The 10315-nt window shown below is 37.7% G+C and overlaps 1 pseudogene; it reads left to right on the forward strand.

The window, feature by feature from the left end:
• The first annotated feature begins 6872 nt into the window (after positions 1-6872).
• Positions 6873-9018, forward strand: LOC149163552 (ATP-dependent DNA helicase Q-like SIM; annotated as a pseudogene).
• The last annotated feature ends 1297 nt before the right edge of the window (positions 9019-10315 follow it).

Consider the following 10315-nt stretch of genomic DNA (forward strand, 5'->3'; position numbering starts at 1 on the left):
CCTCTGCTGCTATACACTATGGCATCAGTTATACCAATCTAACCACTGATAAAACCAATATGGCGGAAGCGTTGACTATATCGACCTAACTTCCCTAGCAGGCAACTGGCAATCGTCATCACACATCTAGGGAGAGCATGTCCATCACTGCCCTCTCACGATTCCAGGTTTGGAGGTTACATAGTGGGAAATACCTCCACCCCTCCTTACAACTAGGGTCAACACTCTAATATGGACCACACTAGAGCATTGGTTGGGTACTTGTCATCGAATAATCCAGTCAAGTAGTATTGTCACCTGCCATTTACATTTTACCCATGTCATAAGAGTGGATATCAAGTAGATACAGAATGTAATAGAACAATGTACATCATACCTTTCCTCATTAGATGTCTCAACCTTCCCCAATGGAAGAGTAGATCTTGGCTATCATATAGTTCTTTCCAATCTGCAGGTTAGTTCTCATTCATGCATACATATAACAACAAAATATATATAGATAAGTGATCTTAAACATCATGTTATTAAGTCTAGTATCCACGTGTCAATTTTGTAGTTTATACTGGAAATAAATCTTACATTAGATAAATCATAATTTCGCTAAGTCATTCATTAGATAAATCATATCCACTTAAGCCATACATGAAACAAAATAATTATAATAAGTCATGCACTAGATAAATCATCACTAAGTAAGTCATACATTAGGTCATACATCAAACATTTCCATCATCAGTACCTAATCCATCTAATGATTTATATAAGTAGTTTCACATGTCCAACTAAATGCATCAATATTACATAGTGTTCATAAATAAATAACATGGAACTGCAAAATAGAGCCTTAGCATAGGTAGCTATCTAAGTCAAAATGGGCATCATAGATGCTCTAAAAGTGAGGGGTAGTCACTACGTATAGTCTCTGCATCCTCCTAGGTAGCAGATCTTGGACTATACTTGTCCCATTGGACCTTAACCTAGTCCACCATGTGACGCCTGAGCTGTGGAACCCTACGGTCCAATATGCGTAATGGTTCAACCACTATGGTTCCCATGTCTGAGACCTACAATTTACTCCAATATAGTTTGTGAGATTCATCAGAAACATAATGTCATAAAATAGATACATGAAAAACATCATGAGTTTTATGCAAATGGGGTGGCAGTACAAGATGATAGGCAACTGGTCCAATCTTCTCCTTAATCCTAAAAGGTCTTACGAACCAAGGTGACAACTTCGTCTCTTTCCCAAACCGAATGGTGCTTTTGTTGGGTCGAATACGAATAAAAAATTGGTCCCCTACTTCATAACTGTGATCAATCCTATGTGAATTAGCGTAACTCTTTTGTCTATCTTGTGCTTCCTTTAACATATGTTGAATCTGTCTTACCTGTTCCTCCATTTCTTCAACTAATTATGGCCCAACTATTACTCGGTCCCCCAACTTTTCCCAACTCAATGGCGTCCTACATGGCCTTCCATATAGAGCTTGATAAGGAGGCATCTCGATTGAACTGTGGTAACTGTTATTATAGAAAAACTCTACCAATGGTAAGTACCTTTCCCACTGAGTTTGATTATCCATGACATACATTCAAAGCATGTCTTCCATAACATGATTTTCTCTTTTGGTCTGCCCATCTGTTTCTCGATGATATGCAGTGCTTAGGTTCAACTGGGTCCCTAGTGCCAATTGAAAACTTGTCCAAAACCTAGATGTAATCGAGAGTCTCAATTAGAAATGATCTTTATGGTTAACCCATGTAGTCAAATAACTTCACTTACAAAAACTTGTGCCACATTAGTAACATCGTAAGTGTCTCTTATTGGGATGAAATGGGCACTTTTGGTCAATTTATCAACTATAACCAATATAGCATTGTGCCTCTATGACATGAGTGGCAAACCCAAAACAAAATCCATAGAAATTACCTCTCATTTAGACATAGGGATGTCATGTGGTTGTAGGAGTCCTACTGGATGGCGATGATCAACCTTCACTCATTGACATTCGAGACATTTGGTGACAAACTAGACTATGTCGTGCTTCATTCCTACCCAAAAGAAGAGTTTCTTCGTGTCCTCGTACATCTTCTTCACTCCAGGATGTGCACAATAGAGTGCTCTATGTGACTCTTCGAGGATGGTCCTTCTTATACCCCCTTCCTTAGGTATGTGCATTCTCCCTTGAAATCTCAATAGTCCATCTGGTTCAAGGACATATTCCTCAAACTTTGGTTCTATCTACTTCCCACTTTGGAGTGTTGATATAACCTTTAGATACCAACTATATTCAAAGAGTTTCTCCAACACACGTTCCATCAAATTTACCTTTAAGGCTACTAGGGAGAAGGTTCATGGTCTCCTGCTTAGTGCATTAGTCACCACATTCTCTTTTCCCTTCATGTATGAGATATCAAAATCATACTCACTCATGAATTCGCTCCACCGCCTTTGTCTAGCATTCAAATCCATTTGAGTGAAGAGATGCTTTAGGATTTGATGATCTGTTCTTAACTCAAATTTTCTCCCAGTGAGGTAGTGTCTCCACAGTTTCAAAGCTAACATCACTGCTGCTAACTCTAAGTCATGAGTAGCATACAACTCTTCATGTTTCTTCAATTTTCTAGATGCGTAAGCTATTACTCTGCCTTGTTGCATCAATACTGCTCCCAATCCTTGCTTCCAAGCATTGATGCAGACAATGAAGTATTTTTCCATGTCCGGTACTCAAAGGATCAGTGCACTAGTTAGTAACCTCTTTAGTTTTGTGAATGGAGTGTCACATTCATTCGCCCATTCATACCTAACCCCCTTTCACTGTAATGTGGTGATGGGTTTTGCAATCCTTGAAAACCCTTCCACAAACCTATGATAATACCCTGATAGCCCCATAAAACTACGCACCTCATGAGCATTTTTTGGTACTGGCCAATCCATTATGGCCTTTACCTTTTCCGGGTCAATTGAAATCCCTTCTCCTGAAATGATATGCCCAAGGTAATGAACTTTCTTCTGAAAGAAGGAACATTTTGAAAATTTTCCATACAATTGATTTTCCCTTAAGCAATTCAATACAACCCTTAGGTCCTTTTCATGCTCCTTTTCATTCTTTGAATACACAAGAACGTCGTCCAGAAAGACTTGCACAAATTGGTCCAAATACTTCCTGAACACACCATTCATGAGGCTTATGAATACTTTTGGTGCATTGGACAAACCAAATGGAACAACTACAAAATCATAGTGCCCAAATTGAGTTCGAAATGCAATTTTTGAGATGTCACCTTCCTTAACCCTCAATTGGTGTTATCTAGATCGTAGATCGATATTTGAGAAAACTGATGCTCCCTTCATTTGATCAAATAGGTCATCTATTCTAGGTATCGAGTACCTATTCTTTATTGTGGCTCTATTCAAGTCCTTATAATCTATGCATAGACTCAAGGAACCATCCTTCTTCTTGACAAAAATCATTGGTGCACCCTAAGGTGAAATACTAGGTCTGATAAATTCCAAGTCTAAGATCTCTTTTAATTGCATCTGCAACTCACAAAGTTCTGGAGTTGTCATCTTATAGGGTGTCTTAGATATTGGTTCTACACCAGGTTTTAGGTCGATTGTGAAATCAATTTCCCTTACAGGAGGTAATCCAGGCAATTCCTTAGGAAAAACATCCTTGAATTCTGACAAAATTGGGTGTTGATCTAGGGAGGGTCCTTTTTGGTCACTTACAGCCTCAACCACATATAGCTTGCAACCTTATCGGAGACAATGTTTTACCTTCATCATGGATACGAATCATAGCGACACTCCTCTCTTGATTCCAAAAATCTCAATTGGCCTACCTTCATCATCTAAACAAATCACCTTCTTCTTGAAACAATCTACCAAAGCTCAATGAGCTTCTAGCTAGTCCATTCCAATAATTACATCATACATCCCTAATGCTATGACATATGCCTTCAAATTAGTTATACACACTTTGAGGTTTCCCTGACATTGGTCAACACTAGGTCCTACTGCTTGTTTTATCCCAGAAGCCATCTCAACTTGCTTAAAGTCATTGTGTTCATAGGCTGCCAACCCACATTTTTCTAATGCAACTGGTGAAATGAAACTATCTGTAGCACCTGAATCAAACAAAATTTTAACTTTTACTTTGTTTATCATACCTGAGGTTTCTACCACGATAGACTGGTATTCAACTTGTTAGTTATCAACTATTGCATATATTCAATGGTGGCTACTTGTCCCCCCCATTGGTGATTTTCCTTCTCTACTGTTGTTACCAGTTTGTAACTTAGGACAATCACGCTGGTAATGAGGTCCCCTGCATCCCCAACAAGTGATGCGTGGTAGACCTTGAATCGAATTTTGTGGAGTTCTTTGGAAAGAGTTCCTTCCCTTGGGACCCCTGCCTCTACTTGTTGCTCCTCGCATATGACCTTGATTTGCACTCACCCTTGAAGCTACACTAGTAACCATTGAAATCCGCACTGTCAGTGCTTTGGGTACAACCTTGTTTCCATATGGCAGTGGCCTCAAACTTCCTCTCCTGGGGAAGGTATGAGGGGCCTTCCCCATACACCTTGGCTGTTGTGGAAAAATGGTTTTGTTTCCACCCTTTAAGTCTAAGTGTTCTTCAACATAACGAGCATGTTACACAACTTCTGCAACTGAGGATGGTTTCCACATCCGCACCATTGCCCTAATCTTAGGATTCAATCCATAAATGAAACGATCCGCTTGGCGCTGGTCAGTATCCATGTTTGAGACATACTTGACCAATTCCATGAATATAATTTCATATTCTTCTACCACACAATTTCCCTGTACCAAGGCATGGAAGGCTCCTACTTGTTGTTCTTCATAATATGCTGGTAGGTACTTTTTACTGAATCTCTCCTCAAATAACTCCCAATTAACTGTGTCCGGAGTGAGGTGTAGTTGACGCTCCAAGTTACCCCACCAATTCAGAGCACTATCTCTAAGTTGGAATATTGCTATTTTAGCTTTTGAATTGGAACTATAATCCCTTAGTGCGAAGCACCTTCTCATTCCTTCTAACCAAGTTTCTACACGTTCGTTGGCACAACCTCCTGCAAACTTTGGGAGCTTAATATTTTGGAGCTCCCTAGTAATGTCCTCGATTGGAGGTCTTCTATCAGAGTCTCTTGATCCCTCGAGATTTCCTAACCCTGATGGAGGGTGCTCTACTTCCACTTCATTTGTTTTGCGCCCTTTTAAAGTCTCATTAATTGCTTCTAGGGAACGCAAGATGAGAGTCAACTCCGGTGAAGGTAATGGGTTATTTATGGGAGGTCCTTGTGATGACCCTCCTCCCTCCTTGACCTTGATTTCTTCGCGTCCTAAATTGTTCAAATATATGTATGATATGTAAGACTTATTAGCAAAACTTAGGGCCTTGTCAATTCTTACTCCGCTCACACATGTTTTTCATAATGATAGGTGCAAGTTTTCCTTTTGTTATGCTTGTAAACGACTATTTCTACTATTGATAAGATAACTGCGGGTCTACTAAATACTCCCCCATTGCTATCTAAGCAAGTGCTACCACGCACTGCTAGTCACCCTCAAATATCTTTAGATATCCCTAAACAATCATCCTAAATCCATCTTATATATTTTGAGCATTCACATAAACATTAACTTACCATTTTTAATCACATTATTATAATTAGGTGCCCTCTTGAAACTCCATCAACAATGTTAGATTAGTTTTCAAAGTGGATGCCTCGTTGTCTCAATCAACTCAATATTGACATTGTTTTTAGATGTATAGTATCCAATTCATGTATATAGAATGGCTAGTGCTACATGTTTTAAGATAATAATATTGTATATTGTAAGTGATTCTAACATACCAATCAATTGTTGTTCACATTTGACAACTTTAATGTATTAAAATCTACTAAAAGGAAAGAGAAATATGTTTTGTGCAATGCAATGGAGTTGGGTGTCAAAGTTTTAGAAGATAGGTTTTTTGTTGTTGTTGTTGTTAACTACTCAAAACCCCTACATTCCCATATATATATGTATTTTAAACTAAATAACATTATGCTCTACTTTATTTACTATAATATTTAAAAATTCCAAGTTCTCAATTAATAATTATATTAATTAATTATTATTTGGTTTATGACAAGTTTGATAAAAACTAGATAAAGTTTGATAGGGTTGAGCCAAGTATAAGTGTAAAGTGCATTGACAGTGGGTCTTTCATTTACAAAGATCCCGAAGTCGAGCCCCTTCCCCAACCAAACAAAAAGGGACGAGGGTTTTCATAAGTCCTTCAGTTGCTCTTACATTCCTATCTAGGGTGAACATGCAGGAGGCGCCAAAGAACAGATCAGTATGTATCTGTATGTATGATTGAAGCAATGAGTGGAATTGTGAAGGAATGAATTGGAAACCCCTTTAGATTTTGGGGACCACTCCTATTGAGGCCCAGATATGGATATTTCGGATTGGCTCCTTGAGCTTTGGTAGGCTTGTATGACATTATTTATGTATGTCCAGAGACACTTCTACGAGTAATTGGGTCATTACAGAAGCTTGCAGAAAGTCGTGGTATTACTCTTTTTGCTACTGACAAAGTTCCAGAAAAATGAAAACGGTGGGTTGGAAGCCCAACTTGAAAACCTTTGCTAGTATTTTTCCAGTATGCGCCAACTTGGCAGCTCTGGAATAGGGTGTGGATATCCATGAAGAGATAATTAAAAGCGGACTTCAATGCGATGTGTTTGTGGAGAGTTCCCTTGTGGACATGTATGCAAAATGTGGGAACATAGAGAAGGCACTCAATATATTCGGAAAAATGCAAAAATGAGATACCGTGTCGTGGACCATGATAATTGGAGGGTGTGCACAGAATGGAATGGAAGAGGAATCTCTGAGGCTTTTCTTGCAAATGAAACTTGAACGTATAAAACCTATTGCAAATACCTTTACCAATGTTTTCCCAGCATGCGCCAATTTGGCATCTCTGGACCAGGGCATGCAGATCCACAAGAAAATAATTAGAACTGGATTTGAGCAAGATTTCTTTATGGCAAGTGCTCTTATACTTTTGTGTTCATTGTGTGTCCAAATGGGGTCATTAGTTTTGACCTGATTAACAACCTATCTTGCGGCGGATATTGATCTTTTGGGGATCGAATGAACTTGAACTTTGATTTAGTTCTTGTGTTAAACAAGTTGCTTTTCTCTCGAAAGATTTTGTTTTAGGGTTTGTGCTTAATAAACAATGAATGTCAGTTAATATGTACACAATTAAGCCGATGCGTTGGATTGCTAGGTCAAATGAGAATAACATGGTTATGTGCACAGACATCAACTAGGGGTGATTGTCTGCTTGCATATTGATGGTCTGTGGGCCATGATATAGCTGACCTGGATTATAGGCGCTTGTCTATACTGAGAGAAAAATTTCAGGTAAGCAACGTTGAGTCAGTAAAGCATCATATACCGATTATGGAACTTACTTCTTCAACTACACATAGTGTTCGAGAAGACATTATGAATTCTCCATGCATCATAGCCAGACCACTTGTCCATCATCTTATAAAGTGGATTTTCAAGATAGTTATACTTGACAAGGGGCCCCATCAAAGAATAGCAAAGCAGGAGTTGATTTTCAAAAGGATTCTATCAACAGGAACAAGGAATCTGCAAGGGAAATTGATTCTGATTCAGATGAAACATCCTTAAATGAATCAGACAACAATGAAGAGGAGACCAATGATGATGATATCATTGCAAAAACTAGTTTAATAAAAGATGGAGGAGATACTTGTAAAGGTCACAGTATGATTGTAGAATACCTTGAGGATGAGGATGATGAGCATATGGCTGAAGACCTTGATGTGACATTTGGTAAATTTGAAGGATGTATTTTCAAAGAAGACCACCATTTAGAACCAGAAAGTGGTTCTTTTGAAATTGTATTGGTTGAGGAAATCCCTATACTAGGATCAGGTCCAAGTATAATATACGCACCCACAAGAAAAGAGATAGAAATGATAGCGAAAATTCTTAGCAAGTCTGGTGTGAAGGTTGCAGCTTATTATGCAAAGTTGCCAAAAGAACTAGTTGAGGCAAGTTCATGAACACTTTCATCATGATAAACTATAGGTGGTTGTTGCAACTATTGCTTTTGGGATGGGAATTGATAAGGCAAACGTGCGACGAATTATTCATTATGGTTGGCCCCAGTTCTTCGAATCTTATTACTAGGAAGCTGGGAGAGCTGGAAGAGATGGGTTGCTGACATATTGCTCTTTGTAATCAATGAAATTTAGGTGATTTATTTCACAGCAACTATTTGTTTTGTGCAAGTAGTTACTCTTTCTAATCAATAAAATCTTATTTGATAACGGGTATCCATTTTAATTTTAACGTTGTATTCTTGGAAGAACAACCTGCAAATATATATGTAGAATTTATATATATATATATATATATATATATATATATATACAAGGTTTAGTGGTTGAAAATGGTTGTCCTGGGATAATAACTTAGCTTCAAACCTTCGAGGGCAGAACTCTAATCACGAAAGAGATGGTTTCTCACTCCTTAGACAAGCAGAGCTCTAATCATGAGAAAGATGGGTTTTCAATCCTTACTCAAGCAAAAACAACAAAGACAGATCTACAAGTAGGACATGACTAATATATTGGAACGCAATACATGTTAACATGAAAATACTTCCTTCCCTGTTGCCGAGTAAAAGAAATGCAGAACAACAGTAGAATGCACTTAATATGTGGTCAGAGTGTTTTAGATTTGGTGTTTCTACCACATCTTGTAGAGGTAAGATTCTTGTACGGTACTTTGGAGAGGATTTGATTTAAATGAAATGTGAATTGTGTGATGTTTGTGTCAATGGGCCACCCAATTGTGAGAACTTGAGTAGGGAATGGAAAGAGATCGGAGTGATGCAGTTAAGGATACACATGGCAGTGATAAAAGAAGTTCTAAATTGTCGGTAGAATAAAAAAATCATTAATTTAGTCTTAAATGAAATCAGTTCCACATAATTTTTATAATCAAAATGCTTAAAAATAACTTTGATGGTTATAAACTCTTTAAGCAGAGATTTGGCTCTAGTGGGTCTTGGGTCCAGATTTTGAATCTTGGCTCTGATACCACATGTGAGGCTCCATCCTAGGGTCCTCTAACTAAAAACTAAATTTATCTAATTTTAAATACAATAAAATAGGAAATAACTTATTTCTATCTAAACATTTAATTGATAATAATTTACCATTAAAATTTATTTCCCACAAATTAAACAAGTAAAAATTTCATTGTAACGATTTACATAATTAATCAATAAACAGAGGAATACCTATTCCAATAGCTTAGTTGAGATGCTCCTGAGCTCCCGACTCTGTTGGGATGCTCCTCTTGAATACCCAACTAGATTTGCCTCTCGGCCAACTAGGATGTATTTCCTAGCCCAAGGAACCTCCACAGGCTCCCTAGCCCTCTGAGCCCAAGTCCAACCAGATATAGTGTGTCCAAGTTAAAAAAATACTCTTCTTCTCTCCCTTCTCTTTTCTCCACCTTCCTCCCAAAACAAAATCCTTCAAAAACCAAAACCAAAACCAAAACCAAAACCAAGACCAAGGATCCCCCTCTCCTCTCATCATCCTTCCCCTTTTATGCCTCTTTCTCCCATCCACCTCAACCACCTATCATTAATGTCATAACTACCCCCTCATCCTTTCATTTGACTTTTCTTACCATATCTTCTCCCAAGTAAATTTGAGAGGACATTTTGGGGATAAGATATGGATATTTAATTTGGAAATTAATTGGGGAAGACCATATCTTCTTCCAAGTAAATTTGAGAGGACATTTTGGGGATAAGATATGGATATTTAATTTGGTAAATAATTGGAGAGGACCATATCTTCTCCCAAGTAAATTTGAGAGGAAATTTTGGAGATAAGATATGGATATATAATTTGGTAATTAATTGGAGAGGACCATATCTTCTTCCAAGTAAATTTTAGAGGACATTTTGAGGATAAGATATGGATATATAATTTGGTAATTAATTGGAGAGAACCATATCTTCTCCCAAGTAAATTTGAGAGGACATTTTGGGGATAAGATATGGATTTATAATTTGGTAATTAATTGGAGAGGACCATATCTTCTCCCAAGTAAATTTGAGAGGACTTTTTGGAGATATGGATATTTAAATTGGAATAAATGGAAGGAGACCATATCCTATCAAAATTTAAATTTGAGAAGACAATTTGAGAATTGAATAATAAC

This window comes from Pinus tabuliformis, chromosome 5_1, assembly GCF_031772625.1.
Source record: "Pinus tabuliformis cultivar Carrire ecotype Pingquan chromosome 5_1, CPIR1, whole genome shotgun sequence".
NCBI classification, from domain to species: domain Eukaryota; kingdom Viridiplantae; phylum Streptophyta; class Pinopsida; order Pinales; family Pinaceae; genus Pinus; species Pinus tabuliformis.